Genomic DNA, 26086 nt, shown 5'->3' with positions numbered 1-26086 from the left:
AAATACAAATTACAAAAAGCAGTTTACAAATAATAACAAATGTACAACAATGATTATAAAATATCAAAATGAGTTTTACAAAGTTTTTCAAACTCGCTAAGTCTAAGATAAAAAATATCTATTTTTTTATCAACTTTACATATTTCATTGTAAGAAATACACATATTATATACAGGCGAGTGCAAATGTTGATTAGTATGTGGTGTTTTGTACGAAAAAGTTAATAAGTCTCTATTGGAAACTTGAGGAACAGTAAAATTTAATTGTTCTAACAATAGAGGGGAATATGTAATACCATTTACAATTTTATACAAATAGATAACACAAAAGTAATTACGTGTAACTTGCAAAGGACATAAGCCAAACTCATTTAAAAGTTCTTGATGCGGATAACCTTGAACAGGATAAGATTGGTGCGACACATAATAGAGAAATTTACAGAACTTACGCTGTACGTTTTCGAGGGACTTACTATGTTTATCGTAGAAAGGATTCCAAACAACGCAACAATAATTAAGCTTACTTAGAATAAGTGCCCTAAATAACGTCCTCAAACAATCAATGCTTTTAAAACCGAAGGTATTCCTCTTTATAAAACCTAACATGGAATAGGCATCTTTGCGAATCTTATTAATATGGGGAATGAATGACAACGTATTGTCCAGTATTATACCAAGGTCCCTGATTTCTTTACACTTTTTCAAAGGAGTATTACTTAGAGAATAATCAAAATCAATTGCATGTGCTTTACGACAAAAGGTTATCACGCTACATTTATCCTTATTAATTATTAGCTTATTAATTTTACACCACAGCTGGAATTTATTAACGTCTTCTTGTAGAATCAGACAATCGTTATAATTTTTGACTATTTTCAGAATTTTCAAATCATCAGCATAGAGAAAAACTTGACAAGAAAGGTTCTTCGTTACGTCATTCATGAAAATGTTGAATAAGACTGGACCAAGATTAGAGCCTTGAGTGACTCCGCTATTTGTAGTAAACAACCTAGATTTGTGGCCACTATACTCTACATATTGGGTCCTACCATACAATAATGATTTAAAAAGACCTAACAGACCGTTACACAGACCAAATTCAGAAAGCTTAGCGCTTAATATTTCATGATTAACAACATCAAAGGCCTTTGAAAGATCAGTATAGATAACGTCCACTTGATAGCGCTCATCTAAGGCAGTAGAAACTAACTGAATGTATTCACTCAGGTTTGAACAGGTAGATTTTCCATGCATAAAACCATGTTGGCAGCTAACCATTTGGGTGACAGAGTGACTGTACAAAATACTAGCTAAAATACTATCGAAGATTTTGGCAAAATTATTGATAATACAAATAGGACGATAATTAACGATATCTGCTTTACTACCGCATTTAAAAGTGGGAATAACTTTGGCTATTTTCCAGGGTTTCGGAAATGTGCTAGTTTCTACGATTAAATTATATAGATAACACAGAGGTATACATAAATAGTTAATACAGTCTTTGACTAGAAACGCAGGTATCTTATCTGGTCCTGATGTAAAATTCGCTTTTAACTTCTTTGCTACCTTTTTAATATCATCTATAGACACACGGAATTTATGTAGAACATTTGGTGCATCACAGACAGATGTATCACATGTAAGCGTATTGGAAATAGCACAGCCATGGTTATCACAGACAGTAGGTAACACATCACAAAAACCACTCGCACCATCATTGATGTTGGACATATATATACTACTAAACATGTCTGCAAATCCTTCAACAATATTATCTGGAGTCCCTAGTTCCACACCTCTGAAGGACATTTTTCCAGGTATTGTAGATACATTCTTTTTGGAGCTAATGAATGACCAGAACTTGTTAGGAGCATTATGAAGTTGGTTTTGAGCGTCACTAATAAATTTCTCGTATTCATGTTTAATTAAAGTCTTAATGTCTCTACGAATTTGATTATCAGAATAGTACTGAAGTTTAGTCTTTTTGTGTAACTTCCTATAACGATTTTTTTCCTCACTCATCTTAATCAGTCGACGAGAGTACCATTTCGGATATAAACGATTCTTCACAGATGTAAGGGGAATACATGAGTTAATGCACATCATTAATTCAGTATAAAGAAATTCACAAGCTTCATCCACATTCGAAATTTTGAAAAGATCGTCCCACGACTTGAAAGCAATCATAGTGTACAAGGTTATGAGGTCCCCTTTTCTAAAATTATAGTAATACTTTGATCTATCAGATATGAATGGTACATTATGTTCAGACACAGCTACACATAAATCAACAAGAATAGATGGATGATGAGTATCCTCTTCAACGAGGGGAAAATTCTGACGTGTGACAGTAAAAACTATGTCTTTGGAACATAAAATTAAATCTAAAAATCTACCATTTTTGTTCGGAATATTATTTATCTGCATAAGCTCATTGAAAATCATAAAGGTGTTTAGTAAATTCAAAGATCCTTGACTGGATGAAATATTTAACATGCGATTATATTCTCGAATATTAAAGTCACCAGCAATAACGGTTCTGTTGGAAAGATCAATCCTTTGTTCCAGATATTCAAATACCGCCTCATAAACATCCGATGATTTAGCAGGAGGAATGTAAATAGCAATGACATTGATAAAATTATTGTTGTATTCTAATTTAACACCAACAATATCAACAGATTCTACCGGAGAACGCAGATTCAAAACCCTTGAAGTAAAAGTAGATTTAACGGCGATAAGTACACCACGGCCCCTATAACCTCCATTACAACGATGTACATCATAAAAGTGACCAAAATATTCTTCAGATGCAACATCTTCACGTAGCCATGTTTCAGATAAGATTATAACGTCACTTTCAGAGGATAATGCATTTAAATAGAAAGTTTTAACTTTTGTATTGAGACCTCTAACATTTTGGACAGTAATTGACATATTTATAGTTTTTATTGGCTGCTGGGTTGGGAAAGGTTTTTTTGGACAATTTTAGGCATTCCATTTGAATATTTAAGGACAATATCATTTTCACCTTTAGCCTTACGACTTCTGAATTCCTTACGGATATTATATGTGTAATTCCTTTGTTTTATTGTAAGATCTCGATTCAGGTATATGTTATTTTCCACTTTGTAAGATTTTAGGACTTGTAGAACTTGATCGGCTGAAGGCAGTTGCAATTTAATGAGGCGAGGGCGATCCTTGTTAGGCTTTCCCAAACGACTGCATTTAACGATTGTAACATTTGGAGTTTTTTTCTTAATGATATCAATACATTTATCAACATCATCATTTGCACGTTCGGTACTTGTCTCTTTGCCGGATTCCGGTAAATTGTACACAATTATATTTACCGCTTTTTGTTGTCGCTCCATAATCTCGTTGATAATGTCGTCCTCAGACAGCGTTTTATCAATCGATGACACAGGTGATACTTCTTTTTCGATGTTAGCAATTTCATCCGATAAACGTTGAATTTGGTCTTTAAGTGATTTTACCAATTTTACTATATCACAATCTTCACAATAGAAAGGGATTTTACGTTGTTTTTGTCGTAGACATACCGGTAAAGGTTAGAATCGTAAATGATCATATCGGCTTCTAACAGCATCGGTGGTTCAGTGGTAGAATGCTCGCCTGCCACGCGGGCGGCCCGGGTTCGATTCCCGGCCGACGCAAACTTTTTTTGTTGAAACTTATCTTTATATCAGCAAACAATATTGAAAAGTATACAAATTTTAGACATGTTGGGTTGTATTTAAAATAATATTACTGTCTTTTAAATTTTAAATCATCGTCTACGTACCATTTCAGGTAAGGAACAAACTTTATTGGACAGTGCCGACGCATAAAATTAGAATCAAATTTACTTAATAAAATTTTAAGATAATTTCTTCAATATTTAAAGCGAAAAATATTCGTTAATGTGTACTTTAATCTTATATTATGTTTTACGATATAGAGGATAAGATTAAAGTACACTTAAAATTTCAAATAAATGGTTTCAGATCTAATAGATGAAATTTTAAAAATGCTTTACATTGATTAATTTTTTGAGTCAATATAAGCAATTCTAAAAAATATTAATGCAATGCCAAAGGCTCATCACATTTTCCACATTTTTAGATAGGATTTAGTTCGCAAAATTACGAGATGACGTCATCAATTTTTTGAGAGAAATAAACGGATATACAGGGTGTCTTTAAGAGTGCGGTGGTCGATAAGTCATTAATTCTTAGAGATACAACAAAAAGTCAAAGACCAAAGTTCTTTAACGATTCTTTAAAGATTATACTCTAAAATTATCTTTAATGTTTTGCTTTTAGGTGTAACACACAATTTAATTTTTTTACATATTCTCATTCACCTCCACGTTATTCCAATATTTTTTTGAAATAATTATTTTTAAGGTGTGTGTCACAAGATTTTGTAGAAGATAAACACAAGATAGATGCTTTGTTGTGGTATCAATTAAATCAAATTTTAATACACAGTATTATGAAAAATTTCTAAAAATTTACATCTTCAAATATCGATATTTCAGTTTTTTCAAATAGAACATCTGTATTTTACTACTGTATCTTATTCTATTTTTTGTTCTCATTCTTCTATTTTGTCGATGTGTCTTTTAACAAAGTAAAAATTGCAGTAACTATCAAATTTAAATATCGAAAAAACAAAAAAGAAAGAGAACAAAAAATAGAATAACATGTAGTATAGTAGCCTGCATAGATATGGTAGCCGTCCATAGAGTCGAAATTTGCGAATAAAAATAAAATAAAACCGGTTCAAACGGAGCCGACGGTGGCTTGCAGAGTCTGACGTCACTCTGGCACACGTTGCACAGAGACGTATTTAATATTAAATGTAATTTTTTCCGTTATGATATAATCTGTTTCATTTCTGAGCTGAATCTCATCAATAAAATCGAAGCTCTGTTCACTGTACACAAGTTGTGGTATGGTATATTCATCGTTGCGGAGGCAGGTGGAGCGAAAAACCAAGTCATCTTAGCAGCAAACACGCCTATAAACTAGTCCACGTGGACTGTTTGTTTCCTGTCATATTTTAGTTTGCTTGAACCAATTGTGTTGCACCAAACGGTTATTACACTTGTTGAAATAAATTTTCAAACTTCCATCTTTCTCTAGATCATCGGTTTCGTAGCTGTGTGACAAATCGTTTCTCGTAGATAGAAAATAGTAAGATTACAGTGACCCTAAGATTTTGTGCAAACAGCCTTAAATACACCCCTGTGTGATATGACGCGTGCCGTAGTGACAGAACTTGCAAGCCGTCGTCGGCTCCGTTTGAGCCGGTTTTATTTTATTTTTATTCGCAAATCTCGACTCTATGGACGGCTACAATATCTATGCAGGCTACTATAATAAAGTATAGATTATTCTATTTGTGAAAACTGAAATACCGATATACGAAAATTGTAATAATTAAAAATATTTTTTAGAACCACTCTGTATATAAAAATTACTTTCTGATTTTTTAGTAACGATGATGCCTGAAATCTACCTTTCATTTTTTTAGGACAATAACCACAACAACCAGTAGTCGTTATGCATTATTATTAATAAAAAAAGCTGTTATTTTTCATTAATATATAAACCAAAAAAAAAAAAACATTTAAGAAGACACTTATAAATCAAAAACACAAACAAAACCAACAAAAAAAAAATCCATTAAAGCATAAGTGCATAACCAACTAAACACTAGAGAAGCTGTTTAAAATTCCTGCCTTGTGCATATAAGTAAGCTCTTAGTGTTTCCAAATTTTGATATTTTTTTTGTAAAAGTTAGTCATCAGTACTTGCTACGATAAAACTGATTTTGGCAATGACATACCCTCTAAAAAAAGCGGATGGGTGGGCGGGGCTAGTAGGTGCCAAGATAAGACTGATTTTGGCAAATGAGGTACCCTCTAAGAAAAGTGAGGGTGGGTGGGCGGGGCTAGTACCTGATAAGATTAAACTGGCAAATTAATTGCAAAATGTTGTTATACTTTTTTCTCAAAAAATCTGAATGTCTCAGGTAAAAACGCTGCACAAAATTTGGTTAGCGTTTTATCATCTACATCTACCATAACTCACACACAAAATTTGACAACAATCGGTCTAGTAGTTTCGAAAATTATCTGTCTAATAAAAAACGACACAAACGACGGACAAACAGACAGACGAACATGGAAGAGATTTTTTCGTACTGTAGGGGTCATGACACGTCGAGAAAATATAAAAGTAGCCATTCGTCCGATGGACATTATTGTAATAAATATTACTGTACTTCCTTAGCTTACGCTCGGGAAGGTAATAAAAATAACACTGGTTCATTCATAAAAGAGATGAATAAGTGTGTTGTTCTTTTCAGTAATTAACACAATTAACATATTCAGTGTGTGAAGCCATCATTTTAAGAAAATATAAAACTATTAATTATATTGCATGTGTATTAATTATTATTTCTATTATTATTATTCTGAAAAAGGTAGAATTTAATCTCATTATAGAAAGTTTTCAAAAATGTTTGGTTTATTCAATGATCTGTAAAATTTAAATTTAGCAATGTTGAATTAAATTTTAAATAATATGTGTTTGGTCGGAACAATGATCAGATTTGAAACTTTGTTTTTGTTATTTTCTCCTTGGAATAAAGTTGTTTTTTTGCTTCATTGTGCTTTTAGCATTTTTAAGACTACTGCGTTCACCGACTAAAGACAAACAGTTTTGTTTTAAACAAAGTTCGTGAAATTTTCAGTATTAAGTAAGTGGGGAACGGCATAGGCAAAAATTTTAGTAAGCTTTCATACACCAATTGGTAATAAAGAACTTCATTTAAGTTACTGCCAACAGTGCCAACACGACGAAGCAACAGCGCATATCGCAGATCTAACTTACTTATTTAACTTATGCCTATTTAAAAGACTAATAAGTATTTAAAGAGAAATTTTATATGAATCTTTTTTGGTCACGTGGTGCGTTATAATTACTAACCACTAACTTAATTCTTAAAAGATTTAAGATTTATTTACCCAGCAGACCGAAGTCCAATTACAGGATAACAAAATACAAAACAACAATCTTGTATATACTTAAAAAGAATACCGATAAACATTAAAACATATTAAAATAGTCTTTACATAGCCTTCTAAATGCGCTAAGCTGAAAACGAAATAGATCTATGTCTTTGTTAAATTTACATAATTTGTTGTAACTAACACACATATTGTACATTGGCGAATGCAGATGTTGATTCGTATGTGGGGTGTTATAAGAGAAGGTCATCAAATTTCTACACAAAACATTGGGAACACTGAAGTTGAGCTGTTCTAACATATATGAGGACACTGTAATGCCGTGAACAATTTTATATAGGTAGATAATATTGGAAAATTCACGCCTAAGATGTAATGGACACAAACTAAATTCATCTAATAGTTCTTGTTGTGGATACCCTTGAATAGGATAAAAACCATGTGATATAAAATGTAGATATTTGCAAAATTTACGTTGTACCTTTTCCATGGAGTTCACATGAACATCATAAAAAGGATTCCATACTACACAACAATAGTTTAACTTGTTTACGATGTAAGCATTATAAAGTATTTTCAAACATTCAATATCTTTAAAACTAGTGGTGTTCCTTTTTATAAAGCCTAACATGGTATACGCGTCTTTACAGATTTTATTAATATGAGGAACGAATGACAGGGAACTATCTAAAGTTACGCCAAGGTCCTGAATTTGTTCACATTTGTTTAGTAACGTATTGTTTAGGTAATATTGAAAATTAATTTCATGAGTTTTACGAGAAAAGGTCATTACTTTACATTTACTTATGTTAATCTTAATTTTATTAGTTCTACAATACATCACAAAATTATTAATATCCTCTTGAAGCGCTAAAGAATCGAGGTGGTCTTTAATTATTCTTACAATCTTTAGGTCATCCGCGTACAAAAATACTTGGCTGGTGAAGGCTTTCGTAATATCATTGATAAAAATATTGAACAAAATAGGCCCAAGATTTGACCCTTGTGTTACTCCGCTAGTAGAAGAATACACCCTAGATTGATAGCCATTGTGTTCCACATACTGAGATCTTTCACTCAATATTGATTGAAAAAGAGATATCAAGCTGTTACATAAACCAACTTTTGAAAGCTTATTTATTAATATATTATGATCAACAGTGTCAAAGGCCTTAGAGAGATCTGTGTAAATAACATCTACCTGATGACGTTTATCTAGAGCATTGGAAACTAATTGGACAAATTCACTTAAATTGGTAGTAGTAGATTTCCCTTTGATAAAACCATGTTGCCTGTGTGTAATTTGGGATGTTACGTGGCTATACAAAATATTAGTTAAGATGCTGTCAAAAATTTTTGCAAAATTGCTAATGACAGATACTGGGCGATAGTTAGTGACATCTGACTTACTGCCCGACTTGAAAATTGGGATTACTTTAGCGATTTTCCATAATTTGGGAAAGGTACAGGTCTGAATAATTAAATTGTACAAATAGCAAAGAGGTTCGCAAAAACAATTAATACAGTCCTTAACAAGGAATGCCGGTATTTTATCCGGTCCCGAAGTAAAATTAGATTTTAACTTTTTCACAGCCTTCTTGATGTCAACCACAGATATATGAAATGTATGGAGCACATTTTGCATATCACAGTCAGATGTATCACAGTTTAGGTTATCCACAATGCCACAGCCATTATTATCACAGACAGAATCAAAAGTATCACAGATGGGATGACATGTCTTCGACGAATAGACACTGCTAAATAGATCTGCAAATCCTTCGACAATGCTGTATGGCGAAGACAATTCTTCAGCATCAAGAGTCATTTTGCCTGGAATTCTGGTTACATTTTTTTTTGTGTCAATAAATGACCAAAGCTTGTGCGGATCGTTGCGAAGACGATACTGTGCGTCACTCACAAATTTATCGTAATCTTTTTTGATATTAGACTTGATTTCTTTACGAATTTGATTAACCATATCGGAATAATATTGTAATTTAGTTTTTTTGTAGAGTTTCCTATATCGATTTTTCATTTCGATTAATTTAATCAGTTGCGGAGTATACCATTTTGGATAGGTGCGGTTTTTAATGGGTTTACAGGGCACAAAAGAGTCAACACACTTCATCAGATCATTATAGAAAAAATCCGTAGCTTCATCGACGTTCGATATTTTATAAAGATCTTCCCATGATTTAAAGGCTAATTCTGTATATAACGTAGTAAGATCATATTTTTTGTAGTTGTAATAGTATTTCGAATGTTGAGTGACAAAAGGTATATTACGCTCAAAATTAGACAGACTTACTAGCAACTCCAGAGATGGGTGATGGTCGTCTTCTTTAACAAGAGGATCAAGTTGTCGAGTGATTTCGAAAACTATATCTTCTGAACAGAGTACCAGATCTAAATATCTACCATTCTTATTGGGTATGTTGTTTATTTGATTCATTGCATTGAAGGCCATAAATGTATGTAACGCATTCACTGTTCCTTTACTGCACTTTAAAAGAAGAAATGTTAAAAAATATATAGAAACCGATAGGAGTGTGTATATAAGAAAACTTTGAACATTTTCAACTTTTTTTCTTATTTATACATATTAAATTTTTTGTAGATACAAATTGTTTAATGTTAGCTTAAATCAACAAATTAATGTGCTTTTTGCATGACGCTTAGAAAATAAAAAAATAGGTCTCCCATTTCTATCTATGTAAGGTCTGTATGTCGTCTGTATATGTATTATCTGCCGCCTATAGTCTATGTCGATATTTACTCGACAGATGATTCGCACTAACTGTTGTAAAATTTTAAAGATATTTTGCGAATATCATGTAGATGGTACAAAGTTAACTAAAATTTGTCTACTCATCATAGAATATTTGTGGTAAAAAAAATAAGTGTCAAGAGTAGCCTATGGATGTATAAATTGTGTCTTAAATTATTACTAAATTCCCCTAAAGTTAATAAACTGAAATCACAAAGTAGTTTTGGAACTCTATTTGTTAAACAACACCTTAAAATTATTCACATACACCTTAGCGATGAAAGCAAAACAGTGAAGGTTTCACTTCCGGCTATTTCCACCCGAATCAGTGTGTTATTTCAACAAGACGAGAAAACATCGCCTCTACCACCTAAACACAGGATTGGTTGCTTGGTCACCAATCTCTGTTCGCCGTTATTTGCAGCCAATTTATTTAACCTAAAAACGTACCCCAGGATATTTTTATATTTTAGCAAACAACCTTCTTTATTAGGAAAATATGTTCAAGGTAAAATTATCACTGCGACATTTTTGCCAACAATGGGCTCCGCAGAGCAGCGACATGCTCACGCAATCAAAAGCAAATAAAGGCAAAAATACGGTATGGAGTCTAAGCCAACGAATTAAAATTCGTAATCGATGGGTCATTAAAAGCAACAAGAAACTACACAACGGAACGGCCGTAAATATAGCAGGCTTTAGATAAAGCGAGTCCAAACACTAATCCGCCCCATTAGCCAATTGTTTGTTACAATTTGAGCATGCATTTTCTTCTCTTATAATTCTTTCTCCCTGAATTTACACCCGCCGGAATCGCATTTTTGGTGATAAATACGTGCCCAAAACACTAGCAACCACAATCCATTAAAGTATTTCACAGTTTTCACACTTATTTTAAGAGTATTAAGTACTTAACATTTAACAAAAAACCAGTGGTGGGTATTGATTCGTCTAGACGAACAAAGAACTTAGTACGCCACTCTGCCATAAAATACTCACTAGTGGGGTAACAGATTGTTAAAATTTTTTATGCCGCGTGCCTCCGCATTTAGGAACAAGTAGGCAACCGCGGTGTAATTTTAGTAAAAAATAGCGAAACTATAAAACCGGGTTAAATTAGCGGCCAAAATTCAAAAACCAAAAAAATAGCCCTATGGTTATGAAACAGAACCATGTTCTTGAGGTCAGTCTGTCTAGACACACAGAAGAAAAAGCCGACAAACAATAGCCACATGAAACTTCTCAATTAACTTAGTCGCGTCTTTTACACGCTTTATAATGTTCCCTGAAAGTCGCTATTTCAGGCTGGTTTAACTTTTTCGTAAATTTGGCTCTCGATAAAATGTATATTCAATCAACAGCTGAAAGTGTTCTCTCGTTTTTTCAGCAGTCAAACATCGTCACGTTCGGCTATGGGGAAAGCTAATAAGCGATTTAATTGATTAGCACGCTTAATTAGTCGCGATGTGGTGTGAACGTTAATAAACAGCCAGTAAAAAATACAGTCGCTTCAGGAGTTCCAGCAGTAATCGAATTATTGAGTGAAAATTGCCACAAGTACCCCAAATTATCCGGGAAAAATTGGTTTTGTTTGAACTGGGTCGATGTAATAAACTTTTCCTTCGACACTGGAAGATCTACATTTCTGCTAACAAGTGTGTAGCGTGTTGAATTCATAATGACAAATTATCCATCTGCTGTTATTTAATAAAACGAACTTGCGGAAAATTTGATATAGTGTGTGGGTTGTGAGGACAAAACGGGTTAATGTAATTTATCTACGTGCGTTGTCAGTTTTAAAAATTACCCAAATAAGCTTGTTTATTTTATTTTAATACCCATGGAAACATGTGTGTTGATTATTTGTCTAGCTGAATTTATTTAAAGTGAACAAATGTACCCAATCAGCCGATTTTTCCTTTTTTTTTTTCATTTTCTACATTGCGATATTTGTTAGGCAAATAAAAACATAGGTAATAATAATAAGTACTATACAACTTCGACATAGTCATATACTTGTGGTTTATGAATCCGCCTGAATTGTTTACCGATTGCGTTGAAATTTAGCATATGTTTTGAGGTTATGATAAACTTAATATATCGCAAAGCAAAATTTGTTTATCCGTTCTCAATAAAATTTTAATAATATAGACAACATGAGTGTAGTTTATTGGCGGTATTATTTAATTCTTGAGCTGCAATCGGAGAACAAACCAAAATTATGTAAAAATCCTCACTTAGAAAACTACTCTGGGCCACATTTAATTGTTGTTTAACTTTGAAACCACAGTCTCACATAGTTTTGTTGTACTTAAGTCCGGAAACGTTTCCGTATTCTATTTTTGGCCACTCAACTTCGGAACACTGTAGCCGCGCAATGTCATTGTGCTAGTTCGATGTTATTCGGAACTTCATCAACTTTGGCCACACATCTCACGAACCATTTTAATTTCATTAAAAGTTTGCCGAAGTAAATTTCATATTCCGTCCTCGACGGAATTTTGAAGATTATTAGCATCTGTGTTAATTTTTCAGGCAAATTATTCAACAAGCAATATGCAAATAGGTAGTAATTGTGCTTTCTCCCTTCTATAACTTCATTTGAAGACTCGACGGCTCGGCTCCGATTATTTCCATCCTGCTCCGGCTAATGTACCGGAAGGTAAGTGGCCGAGAGCGGCCCTAATAGAATAAGACGGCAAATGTTTCACACCAGTTTATTTCAGACGGTTAGCTGAATTAAAGTTATTATAGGAATTTTCGAATGAGTTCGAAAAAATTGATTTTTGGGAGGTAGCTCGTCCGCATGACCCGGAGCGAGTCTTTTATTTTTATTGGAAAGAAAAATCAATGCTGAGGCTTGGAGGTACTGTACATTTAAAGAAAAACAAAGAGAATCGGGCTCATCTATCGATTTTATCTGCAAGTTTTGCTGGTGGACGACCAAGAGTTTTCAGACACAAATAAAAAAATGCTAGCAGGGCGCACAGCGCGGTTATAAAAGTACACTAGTTTTAATATGACGGGGTTGGTTGTTGCACAGCATGGTTATGACATCACATCTTAAGTATGTTCGATCGATTTCTAGCTAGCTAGAGTTTTATGTTTTTGATATATTTAAGCAAAATTTTTAATGCAAAAATACGTACCTTCTTTGCCTACATCCATATACTTCTAGTCTTACATAACTGGGCGAGTAGGCTACTACAGAGATAAAGTATACATTTTCCTCTTGAAAATTATGTTTATTTCATTGCTATGATATCCATGATATGAAACTACAAACCAGAGGGAGTCGTAAATTCAGCACCCTGTATGTGAATTTACGGAGATACAAACTATATGAAATTGTTTGGTAATAGAGTCAAAGGTAAGTCCTTATTTTTCAATTGAATTTTAGAAAAGGCGACAAATTGTGTTTTTTATGTAAGTAGTTTCAAATTGAGTAAAGAGCAAGTAAAAATTTTCATATACATAAACCTGGCACGTTTTACAAATCTCACTGGAACCTACTTTTTGTATTACCTCGTACATGTTAGAAATTTGGCAGTCTGCATTATAATCTGCTAGAAACAGTTCTCAGGGTTGCTCGTTGCTTCCTCTGGGGAAAAGAGAGTAATGGAGAAACACGTTTGTGTTAGTAAATTCAGCATGTTTGTTAAATATTTGTACGTGTTACAACAAGTACTTATTCATTTATACGTTTCTATATTTGTGAGGGAAAATAACATTTAAGAAAAATTAAACACGTAATATTTTTTCTTGTAATCTAAACTTATTTAATAAAAATAATCCTGTTGAAGTATGTACATTAAGGCACACTTCTATTCATACCTCCATTAAAAACTTCAACAATTCATAAAATATTACAAAATTGAATACTTATTATAAAAACATTTTGTGTTTTTTTAGTTTTGTCAAACTCTTTTCCTTCCACTGAGTGGAAAACCAAATTAGAGACACATAACTGTGTTAAATTTCTCTTTAGCTGTACATAACGTAAAATTATAGGCACTAAAGGCATAAAAGTTGATCTGAAGTGATTTGGACAGAACTTCATTTCCGCTTAACATACAATGGAATTCGAAAATTTTTGAGGCGACATCATCAAATTTTTGTGGAGATGAATACATAAATTATCAGGCTGAATGCTAAATTTCAGAGCAATTGGATTAGTAGTTTTCAGGTTTCAATGGAAGGTTTTATTTTTTTTTTCAAAAAATTAGACATGCACGATTAAACAATGGTTACGCAGATAAATCTAAATATTAATACTAATACAGTTAGATCTAAATCACCAGGGTATACAATGTTATTTTAGTTTTTTCAAAAACAATCCACAATTGAACTAAAAAACAAATCGCTAAAATTCCGTAAGGTAACAAAACACGAGGTTAAATATTGGTTTAAATTAAAAAAAAGCACTAGGGACCACCAGATTGTTTCATTCCAATTTTTTCAAGATGAAAACATCAGCAGCTCTCGAGATTTTTTTAAATCCTTTCAAAAACGAAACATCAAAGACCCTCACTGTTCTCTTAACCTCTTTCAAATTTTTTCCCAAATCTACACCACAGGCCCAACATTTTTTAAAATTAATAATTAAAAAAAGATACCAAGATTTTTTCAACATGAAAAAACCAAGCCCTCAAGATTCTCTTAAATTCTTTCAAAAACAGAACACCAAAGACCTTCAAGGTTTATTTAATATCTTTCGAAAATAAAATATCAATTCTTTAAAAAAGACACTAGAGACCACAAGATTGCTTCATTCAAATTTTCTCAGAATTAAAACAGCAGGAACAGTCCAAATTCATTTAAATCCTTTCAAAAACGAAATCCTAAAGATTCTCAATGTTTTATTAATCTCTTTCGGAAACGTTACACCAAGGACTCTTAACATCCTGTCAATTCGCAGGACACTAAACACCACGGGCCGCCAACATTATTTCTAAAACGAATCCTCGGAGGACATTAAGGTTCTTCCTTCGAAAAAAAAACACCAGAGGCGTGAAATCCTTTTAAATTCTTAAGAAAAAAACACCAGGGAAAACACAATGCTTTTATTCAATTTTTTTCAAAATGAAAACAGCAATAAGGGACACTAAGATTCTTTTAGACCCTTTCAAAAACGAAACATTAATGAACCTCAAGGTTCTCTTAATCTCTAACACCACGGACACTCAAAGTCTTTTCAAATTGGTTATAAAACAAAACATCAGAGGCTCCCAAAAATCTTTCAAAAAGATTACACCATGGACCCAACATTCTTTTTTTTTTTCTTAATCTGAAATAAAGGACTTGGGGATTATTTTTGATCTCATATTAAGATGGTTTATTGCACATTAGTGAGATTGGTTCGTTACTATGATTAGGTACATCATTTGGTCAGCCTTATACACAAGATATATTAAAACTATGAGAAGAATCAGGATTTTTGTTACGTATATGTGTCTACAAAAAATACGCTTCTAAGTGAATCTAAATTTTGAATTGAAATTATTCTGTGTTAAATGTCTTACAAATGACCATATGATAAACACCCAAGCATAAAAGTTGGAAAGTGGATAAAACCGGACAGAAATTTATGTTATTTTTGGATTGATTGTTAATTAACCGTACTAATATAGACAGAAATTTATACTTATTACTAAAATTTTATCAAAAACAATTGCAACATGTAGTTCTTATTATTTTATTCTTTCTGTTCACACATACTAGCAATTACTTTCCATCTTTTTGTATTTTTAGAAAGATCTGTTTGTATTCTTTACTTTCTAATTGAAGTGATGAATTCAAATAAAATATTTTATGTTTCTGTTCAAGTCGTTATATGAGTATATGAAAAATATCATTTAATATCAGGTGATTTTTAAAATTTTTTCAAAAATTATTCATTTGAAGTTCATACCACCAAGACTTCAAATGTTCTAAAAATCATACAAAATCTTTGTTGACTCGCAGCCTCCAGACACAGGTTGTCCCTTGATTTCACATTTTCAAAACACTCGGACAAGAACCTCTGGTGTAGTTCGTTTACATTCTTCTGGAATTAGGGCTTTTAGTTGCAGGTTGTTTGGAGATGATATTTTTCAACGTCGGGAATGCAAAATAATCCATAGGTTGATGCGGTCAGTGTGGTAACTAATCGAACAATCGTCATAAAATTCCCTTAAGAAATTTAACGCCGTTGTGCTACATGAGCCGTTGCACCGTCATATGGAAAATAGTCCTGCTGTAAGTCCCCAGGAAGGCGTTGGTTAATGAATTCCAGCAACATATTATGGTATCGAGCAGTTATAATTGACTCTTCAAAAGAAAAGGGTTCATGCAATTCATGTGACCTGATAAATGAAACAAAGCTTCATCACTAAAGGAGGTTATATCAAGAAGAAGATTGTCCAACGTTTGATTAAACCAGTTGCAATATGTCACTTTCTACCAATAATTTAGTGGTTGGAGTTCTTAAAACATTTGCATGTTGTAGAGAAACAGCCCCAGGTCTTCTTAAAGATGTATGAGGGTTATCATCCATTACTTGCCTAACGTTATCCCGAGTCTCCGCAACGCTTCCTGTATCACGGGATAAATTAACACGCAACGCAGTGCATTTAGAGAACTTGTTTCTAATATAGCAACATCAGGAAATTCTTCACGATTAACTTTTTATGTCCATGGGTGAGCATTTTATACAGAACAAAATTCCTTTTTTAACGAAGTTGAAAAGTTCTCGAAAACTTTTGTTTAAGTCACAAACGACAATGTAGTCTTGAAAAAGACAGATTTTTGGTAAAAACCGAGAAAACTGATAGGACTAACGAAAATATACTTGTAAACAACTAAAATGGCAAAGAAGAAGTTCAAATTACGCAACACGTTTCACTACTGATGTAAGCATCATGAGTAACTAGAGCAAATATTTAAAAATCACGGGAGATAAATTACAATACAATATACCAGGTACAAATGTGAGGGTAACAATTCTTAAAAACAGAAGCTGGCATTATTTGTTGAACATTTCTTTATTCATCTCTATATCAAATCCCACAATAGCTATTAGTGCTAGGAAAAGGAGCACTTTCATGTTCACTCGAAAAGAATTGGTATAAAATGTGGTAATAAAATTCTAAATTGAATTCAGTTGCCCACCGCTAATAACTACTAGTGTGAAACAGAGTGGATAACCAGTGTAATGAATTAGCAGAATGTAATTTTTACGTTTATTAGTACCACATATTAGTGTAAAGAATGTTGTGTACTAACATTAACGCTTGAAAGTTAAAAACACTTAAAATGAAAACAGCGCAACAAATATAACCTCTGTAGACTCGTTTGAGTTTTAAAACATCATCGTAGTGCTACTTAAGTGTTGATTTAACCTGTGGGTTCGTAAACACGCGATTTTATTAAAGTTGAGGTAAATGTAGTTTCACTAGCACAACTTCAACTGCAACGTTTTTTATGACTTTGTAAACAGTACGGTTCCTTTTGGTTCGCAGAGAAATGTTAAACTGAGTCACAAACAGGCTCGTATTTATTTAATGTTTTCGAAAGTATCTTATAAAAAAGGCACAACAGTTTAAGGGTTTTTAAATTTGCAATACAAGCAGAAAATCTATCATTCGTAAAATGCGTTACAAAACACAGTCGATTTGGCAAGCTCCCCAGGCGTTCCCTTACGCACACGTAAACTCCTCTTTAATGTTCGAAGTTTAGAGCGATTTTAAATTTGAGGTGTCGTTTTTTGCGACTGTAAAAACTGATTTAAATTCTTGCGGTATCCGCCGACTTAACTTGACGTTTGGGTACCAGTGAGTATAGAAGATAGCGATTTTATGAACGGATTTATAAAGGATTACCCTAATCTGTATACACAGGAGTCGGAGATACGCTTTACCCTTCGGAATAATGCCCGGATTGTTACATAGTTTTAACCATTCTCGAATTCTGACATGAAACGAGTCGTCATAATGGTTACGATATGGGGATTAGGAGACACTTGTGTAGAGATTCACGTAGTGTTATCATATTCGAGTCCGACAGCATATTCTCTTTTTGGCGATTCAACTTTGGAAAACTGTAACCGCACGATGTCGTTGTGCTAGTTTGAGTAGGGTGTAATACGAGTTCTATGGTTCATCCCTTCGCCACTGAAGCGGAAATAATTTTTAAAAATTGCATTTTAATTTCGCGTTCATTTTAACGCGAAATTTCATTTCATGGATCTATGACGTGCTATTATTAAAGCTTGGCACTGTTTTTACCTTTACGGATATGCATTAAAGTAGGGTTTCCACTTTAATTTTAACGAAAATAATGAAACCTCGCTACAACGTAGACTGCATGAAAAAGTATTCATTTCTCAAAATATTTTCAGTTATTTTTACTTCCCGAGTATAACCTAGGGAAATATTTTAATAAACTCCTTTTGATGAATGGTTAGTTTCGTGTTTTCTCCTGTAGATGGTCAAACTCTAAGCAAAATTGATCTGGTCATCCCCATCAACAATTTTTTTTATAGAATAATATATGGTTTATTAGTTAGCTCTTAACTTTTTTTCTGGCCATTGCCTTATCGTCTTTCAAATTAACTGAATCAATTATGCATTTACTACAAACAAGTTGCCGATATATTTGCAATAAAATTATTTGTTAGTTTGCAATTTTACGTTATTTTAATAGGATTCGTTTGAAAAATGGCTAATTTCATGTCCTCCAGATGTTACAGTTTAGTGCCATTACTGTTTTTCTTTTTAAAGAATTTAAAAGAATCTTGACTCTACGGGTATTTTGTTTCTGAAAGAATTTGAAAAAGCCTTGGGGATTGCTTGTATTTTATTTTAGTTCGAATTTAAAAGAACCTGGGAGCCTCCTGGTGTATTGTTTCAGAATCAATTTGAAAAACCCTGGGAGTCCTGGTGTTTTATTTCAAAACCAATTTGAGTTGGATCCCAGTGGTTTGTTTTCGAAAAAGATTAAAAGAACGTTGAAGGTCTTTTTTTGAAACTATTTGGAAGAATTTCAAAAATTCGCAGCTTTCACTATCATTTTTTAAGAAATGAAAAAAATTTTTGGATCCTGGTGTACTGTTTTTAAAAGAGACTCAAAAAATATAGAAGGGCTCTGGTGTTATCATTTTGAAAAAAATTCAAAGAATCCTAGGATCCGTAGTACATTATTTCTAAAGAGTTTAAAAGAATGTTGGATCCAAAGTGTGTTACTTTTGAAAAATAATATTGGGGTTCTCTGGTGATTTGCTTTTGAAAGAATTTTGGGAGCCCCTGGTGTTTTGTTTTAGGACGAATTTGAAAGAATCTTGATGGTCCTTGGTTCCTTGGTTGTCTGTTTTCGAAAGAAATTAATAAAACCTTGAGGGTTTTTGGTGTTTTGTTTTTAAAAGGATTTAAGAGAATTTTCTGGGCTCTAAGACGAAGAATTTTGGGAGCCCGTGGTGTTTGATTTTATAACTAATTTCAAAGGATCTTGATGGTCCGTGGTGTTAGAGATTAAGAGAACCTTGAGCGTCTTTAGTGTTTCGTTTTTGAAAGGATTTAACACAATCTTAGTGCCTCTTGCTATTTTCATTTTGAAAAAAAAATAGTAAAAGTAACTTGTGGTCCTTGGGGTCCCTGGTGTTTTATTTCCGAAAGAACTTAAAAGAACTTAGGAGCCTCTGACAAATTGTTTTTGAAATAATTTTGGGAGCCCGTGGTGTTCAGTTTTATGACGAATTTAACCGGATGTTGAGCCTCCTTTTGTTTCCGAAAGAGATTAAAAAAACATTAAGGATCTTTGTTGTTTCGTTTTTGAAAGTATTTAAGAGAATCTGGAGTGGTCCTGGCGTTTTCATTTAAAAAAAAATTGATCGAAGGAATCTTGTGGTCCCTGATGTCTTTTTTTTAAGAATTGATATTTTATTTTCGAAAGAGATTAAATTTAACATGGACAGTTTTTGGTGTTTTGTTTTTGAAAGGAATTAAGAGAATCGTGGGAGCTCCTGTTTTTTCATACTGAAAAAAATTGAAAGAATCTTGGGGTCACTAGTACCTTCTTTAATCTTTTAAGGTTTTGTTCTTAATAGTGTAAATAAAGTCTTGATAATTAATTGTTCTATAGTGATATTTTGTAGTAGGTATGTCTCAAGAGTTAAATACATGAGATAGATTTGGAGGTTGAGCTGTCAGTTTTCATAATCTGATTTTAGTCGGTGATAAAACGTTCTGTTTATATTCTGTTTAATCTATGATAGTCAAGGTGTGAAATATGAAGGTGTTGATTCAGTTGTAATAATGCTTTTGCAAAATATTTCAGGAGTGTATACATTGACTCTCGACCTGTGTATAAAAACAATTCAATACTGCTTGCATATCGGAGGAAGATATCTTGGTAGCTATAAAAAAATTAAGCAATAAAACAGCTTCTGGAGTGAATCAACGCTGCTGAATATGGTTTTGAAGTCATCTACCTTTCCTGGTGTTTAAAAACCAGCAAGACTATGTCTACTACTAAAGAAAGGAGAACCATCGTTGGTAAATAATTGTAGACCTGTTTCTATAATTTCCAATTTTTCAAAAATTTCTGAAAGGATATTGTACAAGTAGAATTAAATCAAATTTAAAATTTCTAATCATCAGCACGGTTTCATGCGTATTCGCTCAACTATTACAAATCTTGCTATTTTTTGTCAAGACATCTCGGACAGTTTAGACCAATGCACCTAAGTGGACGTAGTAGTACGTAAGAAAACAGTAAGAAAACTGCGTTCGATATGATCTAAAGTCATTGCAGCAACAGTAAAGTGCCAGTTTTTATTTTTAATTAAAGAATCAGATGTCCAGAACAAAGACGCGGAAAACATTTTTCTAAACTTGCCGACAAGTTTTGATACTCAGTAGTTTCAACTGCAATTGACAGTTTCCTTTATCAAAACTTGAGACAGCAAACCTTTAAAATTAAGAAAAAACTTTAAATTAAGTTCAAGTTAAAAGGCACATCTGCACTATTTTTCAAATTACTTTACAACTGCTAAAATAGGGTGCACTGTAGTTAAAGGTTTCCGTACGTTTCGTTCCGGCCGTTTGATCCCCACTGTTTCGTTCTCAGCGTTTCGTATCCAACTCATTTTGTCCTTAATCTGTTTCGCATTTGGCTTGTTTCGTTCCGAAATCTACTAATTACTAAAAACAGTAATTCATGCTCTGATAATTATGTAAATATAAATATCTAAAATGTAAAATTTTTGTCGGCATCAGAACGGATCGGAAATAAAAGGGAATGAAGGGGAAGCAACTGAGCACTAAACGGCTGGAAATGAAACGACTGGAGACAAAGCGTACACAGGACGAAAGGACTGAGGATGGAACTTTAGTGCCGAAATTTTATCGGGTTGTCCTTTATGTAATAATCACCCAAAAATCAACATGTCCTATCTTAATCAAAAACACAGTTGCAATGTTTTAAATATGAAAAGATTTGGGGTAGTTTTTAATTCCACGTTTGTGATGTGTTTTAAGAATATCGTGCAGCTGGTAAAACGCCAACTAAAATTTATCTGATCATCCCCACCAAAAATATTGAAGACGTCATTTAAAGATTTTGCTAAGTAAATCCAATTTCAACAGTAGAACAGAAAATAAGAGTAAAGATTAACGTTATTGTAGTTCAATTTTTTAAAAATTAATAGCAAAAGAGATAATCGTATTCATTGCCAGTGGTCTCATAATGTTTGGATAGTAATTTCAAAATCATTATTATTTAAATTAATCATTATAATAAATACTGAGATATAATGCATAGGTAATGTGCGTGCAACATTATCATTCCATTCTAGTCCAAATAGAAAGCAGAAACTATATTCTCTTTTAAGTTTTTAATAAGGGACATATTTTAATATTTGAAACTTTTACATCCAGCGTGTTGTGCAGTATTTATATACTCCGTAATTAAAGTTTCCTTGTAATTACGTTCTATTTATCTTTACTACTTTGAAGTTATCGTACATCTGAGTGCCTTAAAGTTCCCAAAAACAAAACAAATAAATGTGGTCACAGCGCTTAATTACAACCGTAGTTTTACCTAAGTTGAACAGAGATTTCGTTTCGTCCCCGAACATGAACTTGCACAATGTGATTCGACAATGCATGCAAACTAAACGAATAAATTAGATGACCGTCGAGGCTTTGGGATGCACCAAGTGCTAAAGCGCTGTTCCACTTTTGGCTGTGTTAAGCGTATTGTCACTGATACAGTTGTTAATTTGCAGTTGTTAAACTCACAATTGTATTCTACCAACGGCAGTTTGGCTTCAGAAACATCTTCCTTGATTAATTTTGCAGTCCAAAGTTATGCTCAGGCGTTAATTCAAGCAGTAAATTTGCGTTGCATGTTTAACAAAACTGCTTTGTTGTAAGGGAACTTTATTAAATTTTTCCTTTGCGTCTTGACGTCAATCCCGAAGTTAACAAGTAGTCGGCGTAGTAAGCTTGCTGTCCGACGTAGAGCCCACTTAAAATTCCGGACACGGACCTGTCATTTTTCATGCACATGTGTCATTTTAAACGGCAGTTCTGTGACTATCCTTTGAAATTCTTTACACATAAAAGCTGTTGGTTCGCTTTATGTTAAAAGCGTTCGAAATTAGATTTTGTTATGATTATTGCGACGGTGGTAATACCACTCAATCTGGTCTCATGGGATCGAATTAGCCCTGAATGTTAAATCAATTTACGATTTTATTTTTAGATAAAGTCGGGTTTAGTTAATGGCTATCAAATTTGAATAACGCGGCGATACGTGCTTTAGTCCTGCTTCAGGACGAAGAAATTTCGATATTTATTTCTTTGTTAATTGGTTAGTGATTAAAATTATGTAAATAAATCGTGTGTAGAAAAAAAATGAATAATTTATTACTGGATAGAAGTGCTAATGCAGGTGTCAGTATTCTAAGATAAACTTGTCATTTAGCTATCGAATGGATTCTGCTTCACACTGAATTTATTAAACTAATTGCATACATTAACGTTTAATTGTACCTGTAGTTAATTAAAGCGATTGTTCAAATTTATTTCTGATTCATTCAGACGGTTGAATATACATTCTTTCCAACTACTGAAGCTTTAAATTACGTAACTTTTAATACAAAGTTCGAATGTTTTTGTGTAACATGATATTTGTTGTCATCCTAATAAAATCCATTCAACCTCATCCTATCACTTTTTAGTTAATTTTAATGTAAATTAATTTTTTTCTATTTGTAAGAACTTACCTACATCATTGTTTAACGTTAAAAATTTTCTTTGCAAGTAATGAGTTTTTGTTTTGTATAAACGTGAAGTTATCCCACGTCTCGCTTATAATTAAAAATCTCGAAAACACGAAGGTGAAAACCTGGTATTTCCGGGAACAACAGTGATGCGATTTTTGCTTGTAATATATTACTAATAAAAATCGAGCGAATCAAGTTTTTAATAGCAAACTCGAATTAATATATATATGAAGGTTTTAGAACACACAAAAACTTATAATTGCAATGTTAACATAAAATTAGCATCACTATTTTAAAACTGCGTTCTTTCCCATGCTATTCAGATAATGGCTTAGTTTTTGATTTTTTGTACCGCGCATAATTTTGTGTATCCAGTTTAAATTAAATTCGGATATTTATGCTAATTTTAATCAAATCAGTCCAATTTTATATTTTTAATAAAAAAACAAAAGGCTTTGTTAAGATTCCGTTCCTACATTTAAAAAAGGCAACAGTTGTCGTCTTTGTAGGCCAAGCCTTGTATCAGTAGTCAAATTTAAATTTTGTCGGAGAGCTTCGTGGTTGTTAACATACTTTACATTTTTCACAAATGTCATAAAAACTGGAACATAAAAACGTCAGTTAATAACAAAGTTGTTTCAAGACAAGAATGTCGCTTATGAATTTGTTGTTATAGGTAACGTTAGTTTCATCATCATTATCTCTCAAACAAGCATCTCAACTAAAATTACATATTCATAAAACATACAATTAAAATTAAACTGATTAATTTGATGAAAAAAATTCCTTTATAAACAATTTGTTATAACATTTTGACTGGTTATCGTGTAAATGCAACAAAATTATGATCAATTTCATCTAGTTGGTCAAATACGTATAAAATCGTTCTCTGATGTGATGCTACCAACGTTGTTAATGTTAATTAAATAATTTGTTGCAACGATTCGTGCTTCTAATTTGAGATTTTACTTGAATATAAACAGAAACTGCCAAAGGTTTGTTTATTTACTTCAGTTGACATTTGGCACTTTGAACCGCCCACATATAACGAAATATCGAACGAACAGTGTGACAAATGAAAGCAAAGTAACAAACAGAAGTAATTTTAACGTTCTGAAAATATGTTTTTTGATGAAGTACGTATACTCATTAAAACTGACTGGTGTTTAAATAACATTAATTATTATAATAATAAAGTGACTGTGGGTAGCACTGCTAGTTAAAGTTAGTATATTTTTTTCGGACCAAATTGAACGAATGGCTTAGATCGGAGTTTTAGTATTTGCAAGGATAGAATACAAGAATGCAGATTTTCAGTTTCTGTCTTCATAAATACTGAATCAACTAATTCTAAATTTTAGGTAGTAAAATGTTAACCAAAGAAAGACGTATTTTTTCGATCACAACGTGAAGTTACCGGCAAATTTATATTTATACTGTAGTCAAGAAAGATTCTAAGTGTAAGTTTATAGTAGCATACTTGAAAGTCTATCATAATTGGAATGCTAAACGTTTCCCTTTTACTGCTGTCGTTCCAATTGTGTTTTTTATTTGCAAATTGTACAAACAAATTGATTAAACTCATCGTTAGTTTGATGTATTTACAACTATTACCTAATCATTCAAAACTCAACTGTAAAACAGATTGATTTAGCATGTTGTTGTCGGAATATAATTAAATATAGATGATACATTTACATTGTAACTGACATGTTGACAACATCTCAAATGGAGAAACTACAAAATAAATATTTACACAGCTACAGTACAGGTAGTGATGTATAATGCCCGTTGATAGTTGTTTTGCAGAATTACTTATCAATATTTCAAAAGAAAATTCGAGAATGCTACTTGCTGTATTTAAATATTAAATTATATTTTCCCGATTTTCGTTGTTATCGCATCAATTTTTTCAAACCAAGTGAACATTAAAGTTTCTATTGTTGTGTGTACATATTCTTGAGCATCAATAAATAAGTGGGCTTTGGACTGTGAGGAAATTCCGCCACTTCACTGAAATTGTGTATGCGAACTATAATGCAAGAACGAACGATCTAAGATAACCCAGAAAACTTGCTATATTTGTTCGGATTCTATTTCTGATATTTTTCTGTATTTTGGTATGTGCATTTTGCGTCAGAATTGATAAATAAAAAGGTTTTTTTTAAACGAATTTAAAATCAACACATTTTTCACTCACAAGTTTTTGTGTGGTGGCGTATTATCGCAATGGAATCTTTGAAAATGGAACACGGTAATATTTAGTTCTTGCCTGCAAGAATGAAGGTCTAGTCAAGTTTCCAGAGTTTTAAGGCAACGATTCTTCTTTACAGAAATACATATACAGGAGACTAAACCGGTTTGCCAAGTTAGGAACAATACATAAAATCAAATTATCTGGACGACTTGGTGTGGAGGAAGAGACTGTTGAAAACGTGAGAGAAACAGTGGAAGAGGATCCATGATCATCTATGCAGAGATTATTCTTCAAATTAACGTTCTTACGTGCAACTGCGATTTCTGAATTCTGAATAGCACTTTTTGTCAATAATAATTAATTTTTTTGAAGTGCGCGAATTCACAGAGCAATTTTCAAAGTATATGGATAGTTAAGACTACTAAAATGAAGAAGCGGCAAAATATTTTTTTGTGGTAAAGACTAACGGACAGGTGTGTGGCACATTCAATAATCTAGTGTCTTTGTTAATTTAACTTCAAGGTTTTTTTTAAAGGACAAAGGTTGGAAGTCTAAAACCAAAAAGACACAGAAAGAGCATAAGAAGTAAGTAATGAAGAACCAATAAAATTAGTGCAAGAAATGCTGCTCTCCCCAGCTTAAAAAATCGAAATAAGTGAAAGTAGAAGCTTTAGAATTTCAAGTTGAAATAAATGTTCATAATTTTGGGGCAACGATTCGAGACGATTTACGAAGACCATAATTTGAAAAACGACGGAAATAAAGCTGAAAATATACAAAAGTGCTAAAGAAATTTTTGTATGTTTCAGAA

General features: G+C 32.7%; 1 long non-coding RNA gene and 1 other non-coding gene across 2 annotated transcripts in view; one reads left to right on the top strand and one right to left on the bottom strand.

Moving 5' to 3' along the window:
- The window catches only part of LOC135134987 (uncharacterized), a 485030-nt gene that overhangs the window by 392554 nt on the left and 66390 nt on the right, over nt 1-26086 (bottom strand). The gene's annotated exons all lie outside the window — the stretch shown is intronic.
- On the top strand, nt 3609-3679 carry Trnag-gcc (transfer RNA glycine (anticodon GCC)). Its single transcript has one exon. It is a non-coding gene; the product is annotated as a tRNA-Gly (tRNA).

This window comes from Zophobas morio, unplaced genomic scaffold, assembly GCF_036711695.1.
Source record: "Zophobas morio isolate AGI-343-1 ecotype UQ-CSIRO unplaced genomic scaffold, CSIRO_AGI_Zmor_V1 ptg000024l, whole genome shotgun sequence".
NCBI lineage: Eukaryota > Metazoa > Arthropoda > Insecta > Coleoptera > Tenebrionidae > Zophobas > Zophobas morio.
The sequence above is the reverse complement of the archived record's forward strand: the minus strand, read 5'-3'. Positions and strand labels throughout refer to the sequence as shown.